The 17,891-nt window shown below is 39.7% G+C and overlaps 1 protein-coding gene across 5 annotated transcripts in view; it reads left to right on the top strand.

Annotated features, from left to right (window-relative positions):
• LOC311436522 (uncharacterized protein) overlaps positions 1–17,652 on the top strand; it is a 48,068-nt gene extending 30,416 nt beyond the window's left edge. For 3 of the 5 annotated variants that reach the window (XM_084518781.1, XM_084518779.1, XM_084518780.1), the window contains 4 exons: positions 1,987–2,162; positions 5,737–5,921; positions 14,128–14,217; positions 15,487–17,652. The gene's annotated coding sequence lies outside the window, so the exon portion shown is untranslated. The remainder of the gene's footprint in view (positions 1–1,986; positions 2,163–5,736; positions 5,922–14,127; positions 14,218–15,486) is intronic. The other 2 variants (XR_014692910.1, XM_084518782.1) reach the window with 1 other exon arrangement.
• Positions 17,653–17,891: the final 239 nt, after the last annotated feature.

Raw genomic sequence — 17,891 nt, 5'->3', positions numbered from 1 at the left:
AAAATCACGCTTGTTTTGTCAAAATATTTGCTTCCATATATGGGGCATAAAGACGCACCCTGGGCAAAGCATGAAAGCCATAGAGAACTTTGCTACTGAAGCCTGTAACGCCACATTTCGCTCTATATAAGGCAAGGACCTCTCAGCTATTGACACTGCCAGGCTGCCTCGTCCTGGGACTGGAGTGGCAGCTGCAATCTGTCTCCCAGATGTCAACGTCTGAACGCTGCATTATATAAATGTCATGTGCCCCGTCCTTGGTGTTTTTCAGAGAAATGCAGAAGCCTGGTTGCATTTGTTAACTTGTAGACAACACGTACACTAGTACTTCTCAATAGGGAGTTTATCACCATAAAGCTTTAGGCTCCAAATTTCAAGCAGATTTGGAGCAGAGGCTGAAAATACATTGATTCATAATGTTCTTGTTGAGGTTTCCAAAGCAATTGCCAATTAACAGGAACACTTTGGCTGGAACTGTTGGTCTGCTGCCTTATGCCCTCCCAAATGTATCCCTAGGAAATCTCCCAAGCAGTGGAAAATAACAAGTTGAATCTGAGAGCGTCAGTGCTCTTTAGCCATCTCCTATGTATTTTCATCTGTTACTAAGTCGGAAACATTCTGCTTTACGTGTGCTCTTTTGTTTCCTTTGCCTGGTGTTGGGTGACTCAGTGCAGCCCCTGTGGGATCCTGAAGCATTGCGTTTTTTAACACTGCAAGTGAAACGGGCACCGTAACCTCTGCACAGCCCCGGAGCGGCATAGGAATTATTTCCTGCTCTCTGCAAAGGAAGATGCCTTCAGATTTTGTTCAATGATAACAAATACAAAAAGGGAGGCCTCCCCTGGCTTTAGCAATCTTATCCCTCCCACTGGGCTTTGCTAGAGGTGGCAGAGTTGAAACTCCCAGGTTTTATTTTCAGAACGTGGTCATTTCTCATTTTGATATTTTAAAGTAAACAACTCTTGGTTCCCATGTATTATTCAAATAGAGAGGAGTGGGTATCCAATGCAGGCATAATCAAATATCTAGCCTGCACCAGACAATCTTCTCGGACCACTTGAGAAATTTCCCTATCGCTATTGTTATCATTCTCCGGCCACTTCCTTCCATTATTTAACACTTCAGACATCATGTCTCATGTTTACCCCACAGCTCAGCTGTGGGGTGAAGCAACCATGATCTGTATTCCTACAAGCTTTCTTGGACAGTGCTTGCCCACAGCAGAAGAGAGCTGCGCAGGAGTGGCTGCTACCACATTCAGACAGAAATAACCTGTTGGAAGTAGATTTGTTTTCAAATCTTTCAGTGGGAAAATATCCATTTCAGAGAGGGGAATTAATGATTTTTAACCTGCCTATCACTCTCTTTTATTGCTGGCATGTAAAATCCTTACTGGGTTTTGAAGTTGTAAGTGGAAAGGCTGAGGATATTTTCATTGCTGCCAAAACATTTACATGAAACTGCAATTCAGATCAAATTATCTTGAAACTGCAAAGCGTGCAGAGATTCCAAATTAGTCAACTCGGAGAGATTATTGCATATTGAAATTACACAGCAGAAGCCAGCAGAATGCCACCGCTGCTTCTGACTCACAAAAATGGCAAAAGCAACTCTTAAAAGAATTCTTCTCCTTAAATGCATAGTTGTAATGGGCACAAAGAGCAGTATTTGACCCAGTATTTCACTATCAGAAAAACATAGCTTGTCATGCTTTCAGGCAGGCTGGTTAGTTCTGGCCATTGTTTCCACAATGCTTTAGGTACAAATGGAACTGCTCAGAGAGAGCAGTGGGGTGGGTGGTAACGGGGCATGGAAGTGATGCACGAGCAAGCTAAAGCGTAAAAGTAAAGAGCTATGGCTACTTGCAAAAGGACAGGCTGAAAATATAAATTCAGAAGTGCACTAGGCTGTCAAAGCTGGTCAGTGCTGGCAGGATACTGTTAACCACTCTATTTTATTTCTTTGTAACTCACATATATTTTTCAGCAACACCCTAGTTATGGAAAAGACTCAAAAATACCAACAAAAAGAGGACTGGGGCAACATCATGAAATTCAAGTCTTTAACGAGCCACCATTCAAGATATTTAGAAGTGTTCTTCCTTTTCACAGTATTCTAAATAATGTTACTGCTGCTGTTCTATGGGGATTCTTCAATGCAAGGTAAAGTAGTGTTAAAGGCTTCCCTAAAATATACCATGGTTCCCCCAAAAAGCCATAAAGGTAATTTTTCAGCAATCACAGGAAGGGCTGTCTGATTTGGCAGCAAAGGTCAGGGGTCATTTCTATTTGGCAGAGAGGGGACGGACAGATGAAAGCACCCTATACAGAGAAAATTTTAAGTGAGAAAAACAGAAACTTCTAATGCTTCTCTCAGAAAGGAGCTGACAAAAGTGAGGGCTGCAGAAAGAGCTCACTCATAAGGAATATTGTGGGTGGCACTGGAGGGGGGTCCTTTTCCCTCTTAGTCACTGGCATTTGGAGACTGACAGCTATAGCTTGTGTGTTTTCTCTGTGCAAGTTTGCAGTTGATTTGTTCTCATTCATTCAGTGAAATATCCTGAAAAGCAATGGGATAACACATTATAGGATAATCCATAGATGTCATGACTATTGATGCTCAATATCCTTAAGTATGACATATTTGTCATGGTACAAAATCTCAACTGTTTCAGAATCATCTTCCTAATTTTTGTTAAAAGGACACTGCCCTGGTGAGTGTCCTGCATGTAAGGACAGTCATGGTTTCACAAAATCAGATCAATTTTATTTTTTTTTTTTGTCATTAAATTCTTTACCCAGAATTAGCAGAAAGAAGAAATGAGTGATGCTACACAGGATAGCATGGCACTGGCTTTTTAAATTTAACACAGATTTCTGCTAAAATACTAATAAAATCCTTCTGTCCTGCAAATTTGACATAAAATTTTGATGAAAAATGGGCTAAAGCTGAAATAACCCATTACAAAGAGAGACTATCTTGTAACCTGGTATTTCCTTCATACTTCTTTAATTCAGTATGTATTTTCATGCATGTATTTTCAACATATGCATACATATGCATATTTTCAACATATGCATATGCATACAAAGCCAATGATCTCGGAATGTGTGAAATGTCATGTCACACCTCACTATCTTGAGTATTTTTGATCCCTCAGGTTTGGTGGTGAACTTGGCATCACCCACAAGGAGAGGTGCACAAAGTTTCCTGCATCTTCTCCTTTGTCACAAACTCTTGATGCTTACAGGAGAAATAGCTAGCTCTTCATTCTCCACCTTAAAAAAGTGAAATATATCTTATGGCTCTGATTCAATAGTGCATTTCAACACCTATTTTAAAGCATCAGACGAGCTCCAGTAAGCACAGGAAGTGTGTGGGCAGTCTGAATGACATAGGCGCATATGTAAATATTCTGCTGAATGGGGCTTCAAGTTGCATTGGGGAAAGCATGCAGTTAGATAAAAAAAAAAAAAAAGAGCACAACTATTCCTTTTCTTCTATTTTCAACAGTATTTATCTGCATTTTTCTTAAAGTAAGGGTGTGTGAAAAGCTGCACTATTGTAGATAGAATATATAAAATGTGATGCATTAAAGATTTGGAAATTAATTTCTCAGGGGACTTCTTTTCAGTCTAGACTATAATGATATATTCTGCCAATTTGTTTGTCCGGTCTCGCTGTGAACATAACATTTGATACTGTAGGCAACGTAAAGATCTCTGATAAGCTTGCTATTTCCTGCAGTACTCTATGTTTATGATGAAGATTTTTAAGTATTGTGGCATACTTCCTCAAAACATATACAGTAAGTTAAATATCAGATCCTAAGGAATAGAAAAAAATTTGAACATATTTGCTAAATCTTCCTTCCTGCCTTTTTTTGACTGATTTTTTAAATTATTATTTTATTTTTAGTTAATGACTTTTTATTGCAACATTTATATCCAAATGACAAAAGGAAATTTTGAACCAGGAATTTCAGGTCTGGTCAAAAGCAAACAGAAATAAGGAAGATTAATATCAGTGTACTGAGTACTAGACTCAGTCATATATCCCACTGCTCTGGCACTCAAACTGGAATTCCTGATAGACGAGAAGGTGCAGAGCAATCTTGCAGCAGTTCTTAATGTGTCACCTTGCCTCCAGGGAACTGTAACTTTCAAAAGTTTAAACCGATCAAGTCCTAAGTCCTTGCAGAGACACAAAAAATGTAATTGTCTCAAGAATGTCTCATATCTTGCAGTATCTCAAAATTCCTCATAGCAAGAAGTTCCAGGACATGTACGTTCAGTGCTGTCTTCTTTGTCCACATTTTGCACATTTTCACCATATGCCCTCATGTTTCTTTCCAAGCTAGACTATTCTTAACTTTAAAATCCCTGGTTAAGACCAGGCATCTTTGAGTTTTTGCTGCTGTGCCAACATCCTCTGTGTTTACCCTCTCTGTGGTGCATATATACTTCTGAAATGCTAGGACTTGGCTGTGATCTTGCTCATGACCTCAGCCTGGACCCTTTGGTAGCTACTTACTTAGTACCAAGCAACTGGGAACTTCTGGATGTGGAGCACTGGAAACAAAGCTGAACATAAGAAATAACAAGCATTTCCACCAGAAAGATTCCAGCAACTAAGCCAATCTTCAGGGGGTAATGCTGACTCATTCATGGTACTTCTTGCAATGTCTTTATTGCTTTTCAGTTAAGCACAATGCAGCTGTGTATTAAGCCACAGGCATAATATGGGACAAAAGGCACATCTGGCTTTTTCACTGTTTTTAATTTTCTTCCTTCCAGTTATTACTGGGCCTATTGTAGTGGCAACAGCTAGACATGAAGAAGAGTTGTGCTCAAATTTTGCCATTTCAGATTCATTTGTAAAATTCATGTTGTTTTCAGAAAATGTTAAATTTCACTAAAAGAAGTTAGATTTAAAAAAAATAATAAATTCTAATTATCCTTATTAGTCTGGATATTTTGGTTCAAATTCAGAATGCAAGAATATTTGAAATTCAAATAAAATACAAGCTGAGCGTAGAAGAAATCCAGGAAAACTAACTACTGTTCTTCCCATCAGATAATTCAAACACTGTTCTAAAAAGTTACTGGAACCACCTGTAGGAATAATCAGATCATGATTTACACAGACAAGCCTAGCTAGCTAATTAAGATCTTCTGGGAAGCTGCCACATGGGGTAAAGGTGCTCAAGAGAGCTGGTGAGTTTTTCTGAGAGCTGAGGACCAAATCAGCCCTTTTGCATGAAGACAGAAACTATGTCAGGAGGCTCTCTTGACTATGCAATTAGCTTATTAATGGGTGGAAATGGAAATGCAACCACACAAGAAGCAGAAACAAGCATGGGCCATCAAGGGCAGGAGTATGCTTACTTGCTTGGGTACTTAATAGTGAAATGGGGAAGGCCGAAGCCTGGCTGGAGCTAAAACTAAGGGGTATAAGAAGGTAATAGGAGGTTGCTACAAGTGTATTAGCAGCAAAAAGACCATTAATGTTTCCTGCAAATTGATTAGAATTTTACCGAGTGGAGTTTCAATGAAGATCCAGACTTGGTTTTCCTGCCCTCTGCTACCTGGACTCAGCTGCATGGATATGTTTCTGCTCAGAGAACTGTGTTAAAAGAATAGATAAAAAGGGTTTTTTATTTGTTTGTTTGTCTTTGTTCTGTGTGTTTCTGAAGTATCCAGTATTGAAATTATTCTCTGTTGTCCTTGCATTTAGAGAAATATCTCCCCTGGTTGTGTGCAGTCAGCTCTAGTTTGAATGTAAGAGAATATCTTTGAGTTGGTCTTCATCATCACCCAGAATCACACTACTGGGAATGGCAGCAGTATCCTTTGGCACTGTGAAGTCACCTCCAGAAATAGTGGCTCATGGCTCTCCTCAGGTTATGCCAATATCATACGGTGAGTAATGGTTAGACCTGGATTATCAAATGTGACTGCAGATAAATGAGGTACACCTGAACTAGATTTAAACTACCTACGAAGGGACTGAAAGCCATGTAGTCTAGAGCTTGCCCCAATCCAAGGAGCTGATTTTTGAATCTATTTCTATGCAAATCATTGTGATTTCTGCACTGTGGGGACAGCGTGACAGCTACCATAGTTTTGAAATCAGCCTTGCTGAGTTTGTCAGCTGCTAGTTCAAGGCTGCATGACTTGAAGTTTATGGAAACCAGGACAGTCATCCAGAAGGCATGTCATCTCTATTTGAAATAGTTTATTTACACTAGCTTTTACATATATGTAATGAACAAACTTGGACCAAAGCCATCCAAGGGCTGTAACCCTCTCATGGGAACCACTCTTTAAATTAGATATCTAGACCTAATTAAGTTGACTTTCAGAGAGGAATCTATTAGAGTGTGCCAGTGGTTTATGTGACTCTTGCTAAGCAATGCCATTTCTGTTTGGAAACTTCTGGAACAGTAGGTCTCTAAATGTTGCATTAATTTTGTCAACGTTGTCTATAAATGGGCAAAACTTCAAATTGTGCTAAGGAATGAAGGAGTAGTATGAAATAATTGAATGGAAAATTGGCAATTTAGACTACCTGTACTCTCATTAAAAGTAATTACACTGAACTAGATGAGTAACATTTGAGCCTGTAATCTGCCAAAAAAATAAATTTTGTCTATTCAAAATCCACTAAATTGTGTTCTGTCACAGTCTCTGCCTTTCTGAAATGGAAAGTAAGATGTAGGAATCTTCTGTGGATTTTCTGGCATTCTTTATAGGATGTTTTTCATTTTCTGTACCTTGCACAGAAAAAGGCCTCCAGGCTTGTAACTGCTTTCTGTCTTTTCATATAGACCATCCACCAGCTGGGATGGTTGCCTTCCCTCATCTCTCTGGTGCCTTTTAGGTAGTTGGACCCAACTATTTTGAAATAAATCAAGTGAGCATCACTGGTTTTCCTTTGCTGAGCTACCTTCCCTCTGATGGATAAAGTTCTCTTTTACCACATTGGGGTGATCGTAGGAGTTTGGTGCACTCCTTTAAAAAGCATGTCTGCAGTGAGCCACTGTTTGAATTATTATGCAATACAGTGGTTGTAAGAATAAACTCTTTAAGTCAGAGATCCTAACAAATAACTGGTTATTATAACTAGCTGAAAGCACCATTTTCTGTTTCTTGCTGGAGGACTTGTCTGTTTTTCTTAGCACTGCTTCCAACATTGTATTTAGAGTACCATCTTTAGTTCAGTCTAACAAAGAAAATTCTTTTTACACTTTAAAAATGCTGATTCTTGTTTCCTCTTTAATTTTATATATATATATATATATTTATATGTGTGTGTGTATATATATATGTGTATATATATACACACACTGGGAATCTCTGAAATCTCAGCAATTGTACTAATTACCAAAAGTGCACTCTTCTCCAAAGATGTAAAACTTTGGCAGTGGCATGATTAGCTTTTAAACTGATTCTAAATCAGTCTTCAGTTCAATCTACTTTGTGTGAGTTTTAAATCCATTTTTTTCTCCCATCTGACTTTTTAAAGCCTTTGCAGAGGATAATTATGAAGAGAGTAACACAGATCTTTAAGGAGATAGTGTCTTTCAAACAATACGTCTGCTCTTGTAGAACAAGTTTTAGCATAAATTCCAGTTACAAATTAAAACAAAAATCAAAGCATTATGTGCCCCCTCCTTCCATCCTGTCAGCAGCTCTATCTGTCCCCATTGTGCTTTTTAATACCTACTTTGTACTTCCTAATCTTTTCATAATGCAGCCAGTTCATCCCCAGCTTCTCTGTGAAGGAAGATGCTCAGCCCCCTGGCTGTATGTTGTATGGATGCACGCCTTCCAGGTGGTTTGGAGAGCAAACACCAGCTATCCTCTTTTCCATTTCAAAAATGGAAAGGACAGGGAGACAAGCCAAACTAAAAGTCAATCTGCAAAAATATATGCTCAAGTTCCTGTGCAAGTTTGTGAAGAGAAGGGTCCTATGTTTTTAGAAAGTAGTAGTATTTCATATTATATTGTATTTGTATACAGTTGCTGTACATTTTTGCTTCAAGTGGTTACACGTCAACATTCATAAAATGAAACCATATGGTGTGGTTATTGTTTCCAATGTCAACTGTTACTAGACTTAAACACCCATCTTCTCTGGACATTTTTTTTTTTTCTCCGCATTAGAGTACACTGCTGAAGAGTCTTTTGTTTTGCTTTAATTTATGTTTGAGGCCCAGTGCAATAGAAGATTCGTTTTGGTGGAAGACTACCTGGCATTAATGCAATACAAACAATAAGCGGTAATAAAAATGTGTTGTTGTTGTTGTTTGCAAGTCACAATAATATCTAACAAACATTTACTTTTTGCCTCTTTAACCAAGCTGATTAAATGATTCACTTCATGCACATTCACTGCATCCAGATGTAATTCCAGTTTCAGTACACAGGTTGCCAAAGATTTGTTGAAAAACATCTATTTTACAAGTGTTTTTTGGTTATCAGTTTTCAGTGTACAAGATTTCTGTGATTTGTTTCATTGACATAACTTGTTACAGCAAGGGTGAGAAAAAGATCTAGGTGTTCTTCTTGACCCCATGAAGAATATGAGCTCTCGGCAGCAGGTAATCATACAAATACAATAACACTATACAATTTAAATGTGACATCTGGATTCATCAGGATAAATATTTCAGGTGTAGATAGGAAAGTGTTAGCACCTTTGTATGAAGCCCTGACAAGAGTGCTCTACACATGGAAGGCTATGTAAAATTCTGGCCATCTGTGGTTAAGAAAGATGATCTCAGATGGATGCTGGAAATGCTGGTAGGATGATGGGAGGAGTGGAAAACCTATTATACAAGAGAAAAGCAAAGATCACAGCCTCTGCAGCCTAACAAAATTAAGAGGGCATTATAGTCATTGTCACTGAATAGGTTCTGGAGATAAGTATCAACGGAGAAATGCTATTTCAGCAACCTAAGAGCAACATTGGTATTAGGAACAAGCAGGGATAAATTGCCTATAACTAAATTTAAGCTGCAAATTATGATGGTTATAAGCAATGAGATCCTAGAACTGCCACAGGGTAAAAAGAGCTGAGTGTTAACTCTTTCTAAGACTTGAGCTCACTAAATTTTCAAAGGGGGTTTTTAAGTGAGACTACGTTTGTTACAGTCCCTCAAGAGTCCCTTCCTTTGTAGAAGGCAGAAAACGAAGGGTGTTCCAGACCCCTCCTAACCCAGGGGCTGCTTGGATTTCAGGCTGGGTGATCAGAGCTCCCTGGTTTTATGTTCTCCAGCATAACCGGGATCACTAGAATTTTCGGAGTAATGATATAAACTAAAGGAAACAGCATTTGATTTTTCGGGTAGATACCGATGCTTCAAATTGATGACAATTTTGGAATTAAACAAATACCTGTCAGCAACTTGGATGCTGATCCACACACAGTATGGTACAAAAAAAAAAAATAAAATAAAATGAAAGAACACATTAAAAGCAAACAATATTTTTATTAATGAGTATATTCATATATCTTTAAGGTTTATTTCTTTTTCCCAGGGGATTCATACAGTTATATCCTGAGTTGGAAGTGTCTACCCTGATGATCCACAAGGATCATCGAGTCCAACTGCTTGTGTGCACACAGGACCATCCAAAATTCAAATCATGTTTCAACGTTTTCTGGAAGAAAACCCTGCAGCACCCCTAAATGGCCATGTCTCTGCCCAGGAGCCCTGGGGACAGTGCAGGCTCACAGGCACTGACCCTGCCATGGGCTGAGCCCCACTTCCCAGGGGCTGGGGGACACAGAAAGGACTAAGACTGCAGGAGGGGCAGCTGAAGGGACAGATATGGCATGTCAGGGAAACAAACCAACAAAAAACAAGACACATTAAGGAAACATTGTATTTACCTTGCATAACGAGCTATGATGCACTCGTTTCTTTCCCAGAAAGGGGCCTCTCTGAAATGTGCTACATAAAATTATCTTCCTACCCCATCCTTTGTTTTCTAACTCCTTACATGTTTTTAAAATGTACCCCTGCAAAACCAAAAAAGAACATGTTCTTCCAGTGACCTAAATTTACAGAAAGACAGATCCATTGTCTTCAAACAGCATGCAAACTTCCAGCTTCGTAGGTTGCTGATCCTCTCCTTCCCAAGCCAAAAAAATTTTCTGTTAACCAATAACACGATTGTCTTATGGCAGCATATTTGTAAAATGTTCTTTATATTTTCTTTCCTATTAAACTATGATATTATTTCTGTATTAAGAGCAAGCTTTAATCCTCTGAATCATCTGCCTCAGAGGCAGGTGCTCAGAGGTGACCCACACCACCTTCCTTCTTCCCCTGTTCTGGGGGATATAATTGCTCTAACTAAGGATCTTGTACAGACTAGAACAGCCACAGGACTACTTTAATTTTCTTCATTGAACTAGCAAGGTCAGGATGAAGGAATTGGCTGCACATACTATTTCACCTCTGCCCCTCAACATCCCTGAGACCCTGCCTATGCTGTTCAAGCATCCATCTCAACAAGAAAGAAAGGGGAAGTGGAATAAACACATCACCCAATGCTACAGAATCAGCTGGCTGCTTGACATTTATGTTGTATTCGTTTTTTTTTTGTCACAGAGGTAGTAAAGTGTAATTCCAGCAGACCCAGAGACCGCCTCTTGGAGAACCTGGCACATGATCACTGGCCCTTTTTGAAATGACAAGCAAGCCACAACAAAAGAACAGGAGTCCATTATTTTGGAAGTACATGTTTCTGTACCTGGACGCTATGTTCACATCAAGTGGTAGAGATGCACAAATTTTCTTTAGCAATACTGCCATTTTGCTTGCTTGGAATTGCCCTTATGTGTCCTTGTGTCGTGGTTTAACCTGGCCGGCAGCTAAACACCACGCAGTCGTTCGCTCACCCTCCCCCCTCCCTCTCTGGGACGGGGGAGAGAAATGGAAAGTGAAGCCCGTGAGTTGAGATAAAGACAGTTTAATAAGACAGGAGAATAATAATAACAGTAACAATAATAATAATAATAATAATAATAATAATAACAACAATAATAATACAATGGTGATAATAGGAAAATAATAATAATATGTACAAACAAGTGATGCACAATGCAATTGCTCACCACCCGCTGACCGATGCCCAGCCTAACCCCGAGCAGTCCGGCCCCCTCCCCCCGGCTAGCCACCCCTATATATTGTTTAGCATGACGTCAGATGGTATGGAATACCCCTTTGGCTAGTTTGGGTCACCTGTCCTGGGTCTGTCCCCTCCCAGCTCTTACTGCACCCCCAGCCTGCCTGTTGGCAGGACAGAGCGAAAGGCTGAGATGTCCTTGGCTTGGTATAAGCACTGCTCTGCAACAATTAAAACATCGGGGTGTTATCAGCACTCTTCTCATCCTAAGCCAAAACACAGCATTCCACCAGCTACTAGGAAGAAAATTAATTCTGTTCTAACTGAAACCAGGACACCTTGTCTGTATCTAACACTGACAAATTAACAAATAATGTGCACCTTAAAATTTCTGTTGTAAGCTTGCTTTCTCTGGCTGATAACAAGTTTCCAGTAAACTCAGTTTGTGCTATAGATGCAAAGGAGTTTTTTGTCAGACTAATTCCTTCCAAACTATGGATAATCATTATCCACTATAAATTACCTAATTATCTTTTTTTTTTTTTTTTTTTTTTTTTTTTTAATTGTGTGGAAAAAGAAACAAGGAGTTTGGTTGCCAAATCCCTCAGAAGTGGCCTAAATGCTCATTGTCTAACTGAGATCACAGATTCAGACTGTTGTCCCATTGTCCAGCATCGGTGCATGCAATAGCCTGGCCTCATAAAACAGACATTTAGCTGAACAGAACCAATTAGCCCTCCATCGTTGCCCCTGTTCACAATAGAAAAAACAGCTGATGTTCCCTTAACTTGAAACAATAGGAGGATATGCATGGGCTGTGTAACTCTTACAAGCAGAGTAACTCTTTCCAGAGTGGGACCGTGAGAAAGTAAAGCCCATAAATGCCCTTTCAGTGGATGAACTCCTGAACAGTCTTTTATAATGTGAACTCATCTGTCAGCTGTCTGTAGATGCATTTTCTTTAGAAAATCTCAGTTCAACTGCAGCATGCCAGTTTTTAGTGATAAACTATTCTGCTGAATAATATTCTGTCTTAGAACTGTATTCATCTCAGTATTGATTTATTCAGCAACATCTTTCCCCCCAGCCCTCTTTTACATTCCTTACCATGCTCGCACCTCTTCCTAATGGTCTCAGAATAGCAATGACCACCGATGAGAGTATGGCAAGAACTGAATGTTGCTTCTAACAATAGCAGTGAGGCTTCATTTAAGATTAAGATGCTGAGAAAATTCAAGTGAAGAAGCTGATGAGCTCAGAAATTCAGGCCTTCCATATGAATTCAGTAATTTACTTTCTTTTGACTGCTTTCTGCTCCACCTAGTTGGGATGTTGCCACCACATCTAATGTCTGAATACCAAGAACCCAGCTCCTGCTAGTGACAAGGCTGTGTTCACAATATGACTCCCTCTCTTCAAAACTAGTATATAGCATTGTCTCACTTCCAACTCACAGTGTTTTCCAAGCACCTTCAGGCAACAGTTGCAAGTATGAAACTCTTTGGACAAAGAGGCCTTCATTAATGGCAAGACAAAGATACCATTAACTTCGGAGAAACAATGCACAATAAATAAAACCATCTACTCATTCAGTACCTTTGGCAATTGTCCTGTGTCTTGCTCGCCAGCTGATGGTGTGAATTTCCTGTAGGCATGCATTCTTTCTGAAAATCATTTCTCCTTCCCTATCTGCTAAATTTCACTGTATTTTAGCAGTATTTGGACACTGCAGCTTCAGAACACTGAATCCTGCTTAGGCAGGCCTGTTTCCAACCCCCTGCAAATCCATACACTGTTGTATTCTGAATTCCCTTCCTGAAGCCCCATCTAAAGGTCTCATTCTATTTCATGGCTCAGTAAAGGAGTTTTCAGTGATGATGTCTGAGTTCTGCAGCTGTTACTGATGGTTTGAGTAAAAAAGACTTCCCTTTGTTCAGCTCCATCATGACCATGTCTCTCCATCAAGGCTACTTGTTAAATCCTTTGCCAGAACTCTTACAGAGGAGTCCTCCCAGTATGAAAGGCTAAGAGTGGTAGGACTTTGCTCATTTAAATGTGTTATCTCCCCAAAATGCCACTGTAGGAGTGAGTAGTGAAAGACATAGAAAGGCCATATTTTTTGTTAACTAACTGGTGGTATCGGAGAGCCCCTGCCTCTCTGTATTATCTGTCCTTCCAGTGATCTGGATGAATAACTGAACAGACTAGTTTCATGGGCATTCTTCTCTTGCTCACCAATAGATGGGAGCAGAGATTTCTCTACTCATGAAATTTTGAGGGTAAAATGCTTGCAGTTTTTTGAAAGACTAGAAGGGGAAAAAATAAAACCAAACAATGACGATATAGCTCATTCATGTGCCCACAGGGAGAAGTATATTGTTTAGTTTAGTAGCATAGAAATGAGGTTTGTAATGGGAGTCAAATGGAAACCAGGAGTCAGCACTCTTGAATTCTTTAACCTTGGAAATCTCTGTTATGGTATCTAGTGCTGGTCAAAGGTATTTAATACATTTACAACCTTTCATTGTTATTTCCCAGATATAAGCATGTTTTGCTTGGATCCAGGCCTTTACAAAACCAAATAAACATGTCCTAAACTTCCATTCATTTTTCTTAAAAGATCAAAGACGAAAAGCTGTCCAGATGTAAATAGCTAAGCCTCTAATGAGACGATCAGTGAATTGTTTCTCTCTTGTACTATAAGCACTTAAATTAAAATATTGCACTTAGGGCACTCTGCACTTTCTAACTCGTATAGCAGGAGCCAAATATCTAACACAAGCCAGACAAAAAACTTCAGCAATTAGCTTTCAACATAGGTCTCCAGCCTCTGACCTTTCTTGTTCATCAGAGGCAAGCCAAATGCTTTGTTAAACAATATTAATTGCGCCTGGCACTTCTCTAGAGCCAGAGACGTCACAAATAGTTTCCTATTAGCAGGAGGCTGTTTGCAAGAAGCAAATTCATGCATATTTCTTTTCAACAGAGGCTGACTCAGCCATACTAGAGGTGAAGAGAATTCTGATCCTGTTCTCTGCATGCTGAACGTGGACGTGGAAGGGGAGCCTCTACAGAGGTAACATGCGCATGGTGCTATGTTGTGCTGCTCTTTGCCATCCCAGGCTTAACACCTCCCCTGGCCCAAGGGTCTATCCACTACATCCTGCACTTGCTGATCCCTGCAGCCATCCTATCTAACTGCACACATATAACTTAGGTGCTCAAATTAGGACTTCTTTGTACTGGAAAGAAATGTTTGGAGAGGCACACTTTGGCTGGGCTGAGCTGCTTCTTGCCACCGCCAGTTTGCACCACGTACAGATGGGGTCTGGAGCTAGTAGGCACTCACCTTGGGAAGCTTAGTCAAGCATCACAGCAAGGCAGGAGGAACGTGGGATAAAAGGCTTGATTTATGTATGTATCAGAAGACAGAAAGCTGCAGCTTTCCTGTTAAATGGAGTCCTGCCGTTACTGTCTAATTTCAAGGGTTTAAACATGATGCATCACATTGTGTCTAAACTGTTGTCAAGTCACTGTAACTCCAGTGGAACCCATTGACTTTCTCCTCTTCTGCAACATGGTGAGGTTGAAATTTTTCAGCCCATCTTAAAAACCGTTGGGTTTCTTCCCATGAATTTCTGTCCTTAGATGCCAAGAAGATTAAGTAATCATTGTAGCAAAACCTAACTGCAGCTGATTGCCACTTACCAACTGCCTAGTCCTGGTGTCTCCATTCTGCAAAAAGCAATTAATTTCAGAAAGTGAAGCAAAAAACTCCTCTCCCTTACAACAAAGGAGCAAGTGATATTATAATTTGTGCTGATACATGCTGACATATTAAAGTAAGCAGCAGTATAAAGTAAGCAGTATTTGCCTTGGCTTCATGGATTTCACATTTTTTCTAGTTCTAAATTTAAAAGAATATCAGCAATGCAGCTCATTTCACAGTTAAATAGCATGTATCTGCTTAGAAATAGTTTGGGTTGAGATATATGTTAGTCAAAATTGTAGTCTGAGCTCTCCTGTTTCTTTCAGCTTTTCCAACAATGAATGTATCAGATATTCCTCAAGGGAAAACATCCCTCCTGGAGCCCTGTGTTGTGTACATGCCTTTGCACATGGCACAGTCTGAGCTTCCTCTTTCTTCCTGTTTTACTTTATCTTGCTCTCTTCAAAGCTTCTCCATGGTGAAAACATTGAGAAAATCTTGTTATGGTCCCAGTAGCTGGAGTTTTCTGGATTATTACAAATTACGCTACAAATTGATGCTAAAGCAGTCCTATTGCCTGCATAGGCTCAATTCCAATTGCTTAATAGTTTTCTTTGTCTGGTCTGGTCTCACTAGCTGCTCTGGAACATGGACAGAGGTTTACAATATGTTGCTACACATTTGGGATCCACTCGGTATGAGATGCCGCCAAGGACTACACAGGTGAACCAGACCCCCACTCCAGTGATGGACATTACAGCTTTCAGTAGCTGCTGCTGCGGAACATAGGAGTCTGAATAGGAACAAGTTTTATTCTCTGCTACCTTTTGAAGTCAAGAAGTAGAGTTTGTACTTAGGAAGCAACATCAAGACTCTGTTCAGTTTTTCTTAGAGTCCTGAATAGTTAACTACTGCTGGTAAGACAGATCTATGGGGCCTAGCCCTCCATACCTTGGCACGCCTGACATTTTGCCAGCTCCTGAGGTGCTGTTAGACACACACTGCCCCTCCCTTACATTTCATACTGTTTTGGCAGAAGTGGGATATAACCAGAGAAATGTTCTGCCTAGGTCACAGGTTAATCTTTTTAATCGCATCTTTGTTTTTTAAATAGGTGAAAATTTTAAAAAGAGTTAAGGAAAGTCAGAAGTTACACCAATTGGGTTAAAACACACTCCTTCAGTAACCAGGAATTACAGGTGTAAGTTGTAACAGCTAAAATACCCACCAGTGATAAGGGCTTTGTATCAGCAAAAACAGTGCTGTAAAGGTTGATTCAGTGGCATTCAGATGTAAAACCTTGCCCCACCAGAGGCATCTGATGTGGGATCCAGAGCGGGAAGTGCTGCCTGGAGAGGAACAGAGCTGGGGGTTACATGGACAAAGGTTACGCTACACTATAAATGGCAAATTGCTTTTGAGAAATGATTTGGTTTGAGATCTACTGCTGACCAGGGATAACAGAATATCGATTTTTCTTAATAGAAAAGAAAGGTGGTAACAAAGAGGTTGAAACAAATAGAAGCAGTTTTACTGTACTGTATGTCCTCCCTTCCCCATTTCAGGAGATCACATCTTACAGATTTACAGCTGAAGCTTTCAGAGTAAAGCAGGAGACATGAGCATCTATCAGTTTTAGAGAAATGGCATGCAAGCTCCCAAAGAGATTCTAAAGACATTTCAGCCCACAACTCATAACAAAAACAGACAAAGGAACAGTTTTAGTAAATGTGTCATACCATGGGTCACAAAGTGGGGAAAATATAGTGTCATGGTTCTCTTTAAAATTTATGTGTCTGTATACAATACAAGGCTCTGAGGAGGATGCACATAACACCACCTATTTACACTGAAAATATTAGTTAGGGCAGTGAAAGTCAGCTCACTGAGTAACTCTGCCATACCTTATTTTCAAAAATAAAAATCTGTTTGATGTTGGCCAGGAACAATGTGACAGTGACCTGTATGTCTTGAGGGAGCTAGGGAAAGCTGGCAAGGCAAGGACCACCTTTTTTATAGGATACAGCATGGAAAGCAGCCACACACTATCAGAAAGGCCGGAGACCATTCAAATCTCTCTTTTATTTGGTATATTGAACAAACAATTATAGGAAACAAGAAGGTGGGACTTAGATTTGCTGCTGCTTTTTCCAAGATGTTGTCAGTTAGACTTACTGCCAGGGGTCACAGAAAAATGGGTATTTCCAGGCCTACAAACAATCGGGTGGGGCTTTTTTGCCATTGAGCTTGGCATTGGTTTTGTAACGCATATGTGCATGTACAGTCTCAGATCTGGCTGGATGACAACTCTTTCACCTAGGTCAGCAGGCTGCTTACTCACCACACTCACCACACACTATGGTGCATCTGCCTGTGGATACCACACAATTTTCATGTTCTTCTTTAGCTTAACCCAGGGCCATGTTGCCTTCTGGCTCTGGTGAATCAAAGGGTGCAAGACCATAATCTGGTTTGTTTTCTCTAACACGTCTTAGTACCCTCCCTTTACAAGCAGGCAATTAAAGAGCATAAACCTCAGTCTAACATTTGCTTGAAAAAGCAGTTTGCCCTTTGCATAATTACAAAGAACGAGTGCTGTTTGATGACAATTCAGCTTCAGAAAAGGTTTTGAGATTGTGACAAAATCCATTCCACTTTAAAACAAACCTATTTTTCTCAGTTTACAATTATGATATGTAAATATAACTTTACTTGCTTAGCTGCAGAAGATAAAGGTTTAAGGTTCTGCCTGCATAATGGAGAACTATTTTCAAGTATGAGCAAGTGGTCCAGAGGAACAACATCATGGAGTCTCTAACATCTCAGATCACTTACTTGGGCACTTTTTGAAGAAGAGATACAGATAACCCATCCTCTGCAATGAGTGCTTATGTACCGGGCTCAAAATAATTTTGGATTTATTTTTTTTTTAGTCTCTTTAGAATTTTCCAGGAGGAATTTCTAGTATTTATTCTGAATTTTATCTAAACTCATTCACTCTCCATTGTTAAGAGATTTATTCCTTATAAAAAAGTGGGTTT

The sequence above is a fragment of the Aythya ferina genome (genome assembly GCF_964211825.1).
Source record: "Aythya ferina genome assembly, chromosome: 4".
Lineage (NCBI taxonomy): Eukaryota > Metazoa > Chordata > Aves > Anseriformes > Anatidae > Aythya > Aythya ferina.
This window is presented reverse-complemented; position numbering and strand designations above follow the sequence as displayed.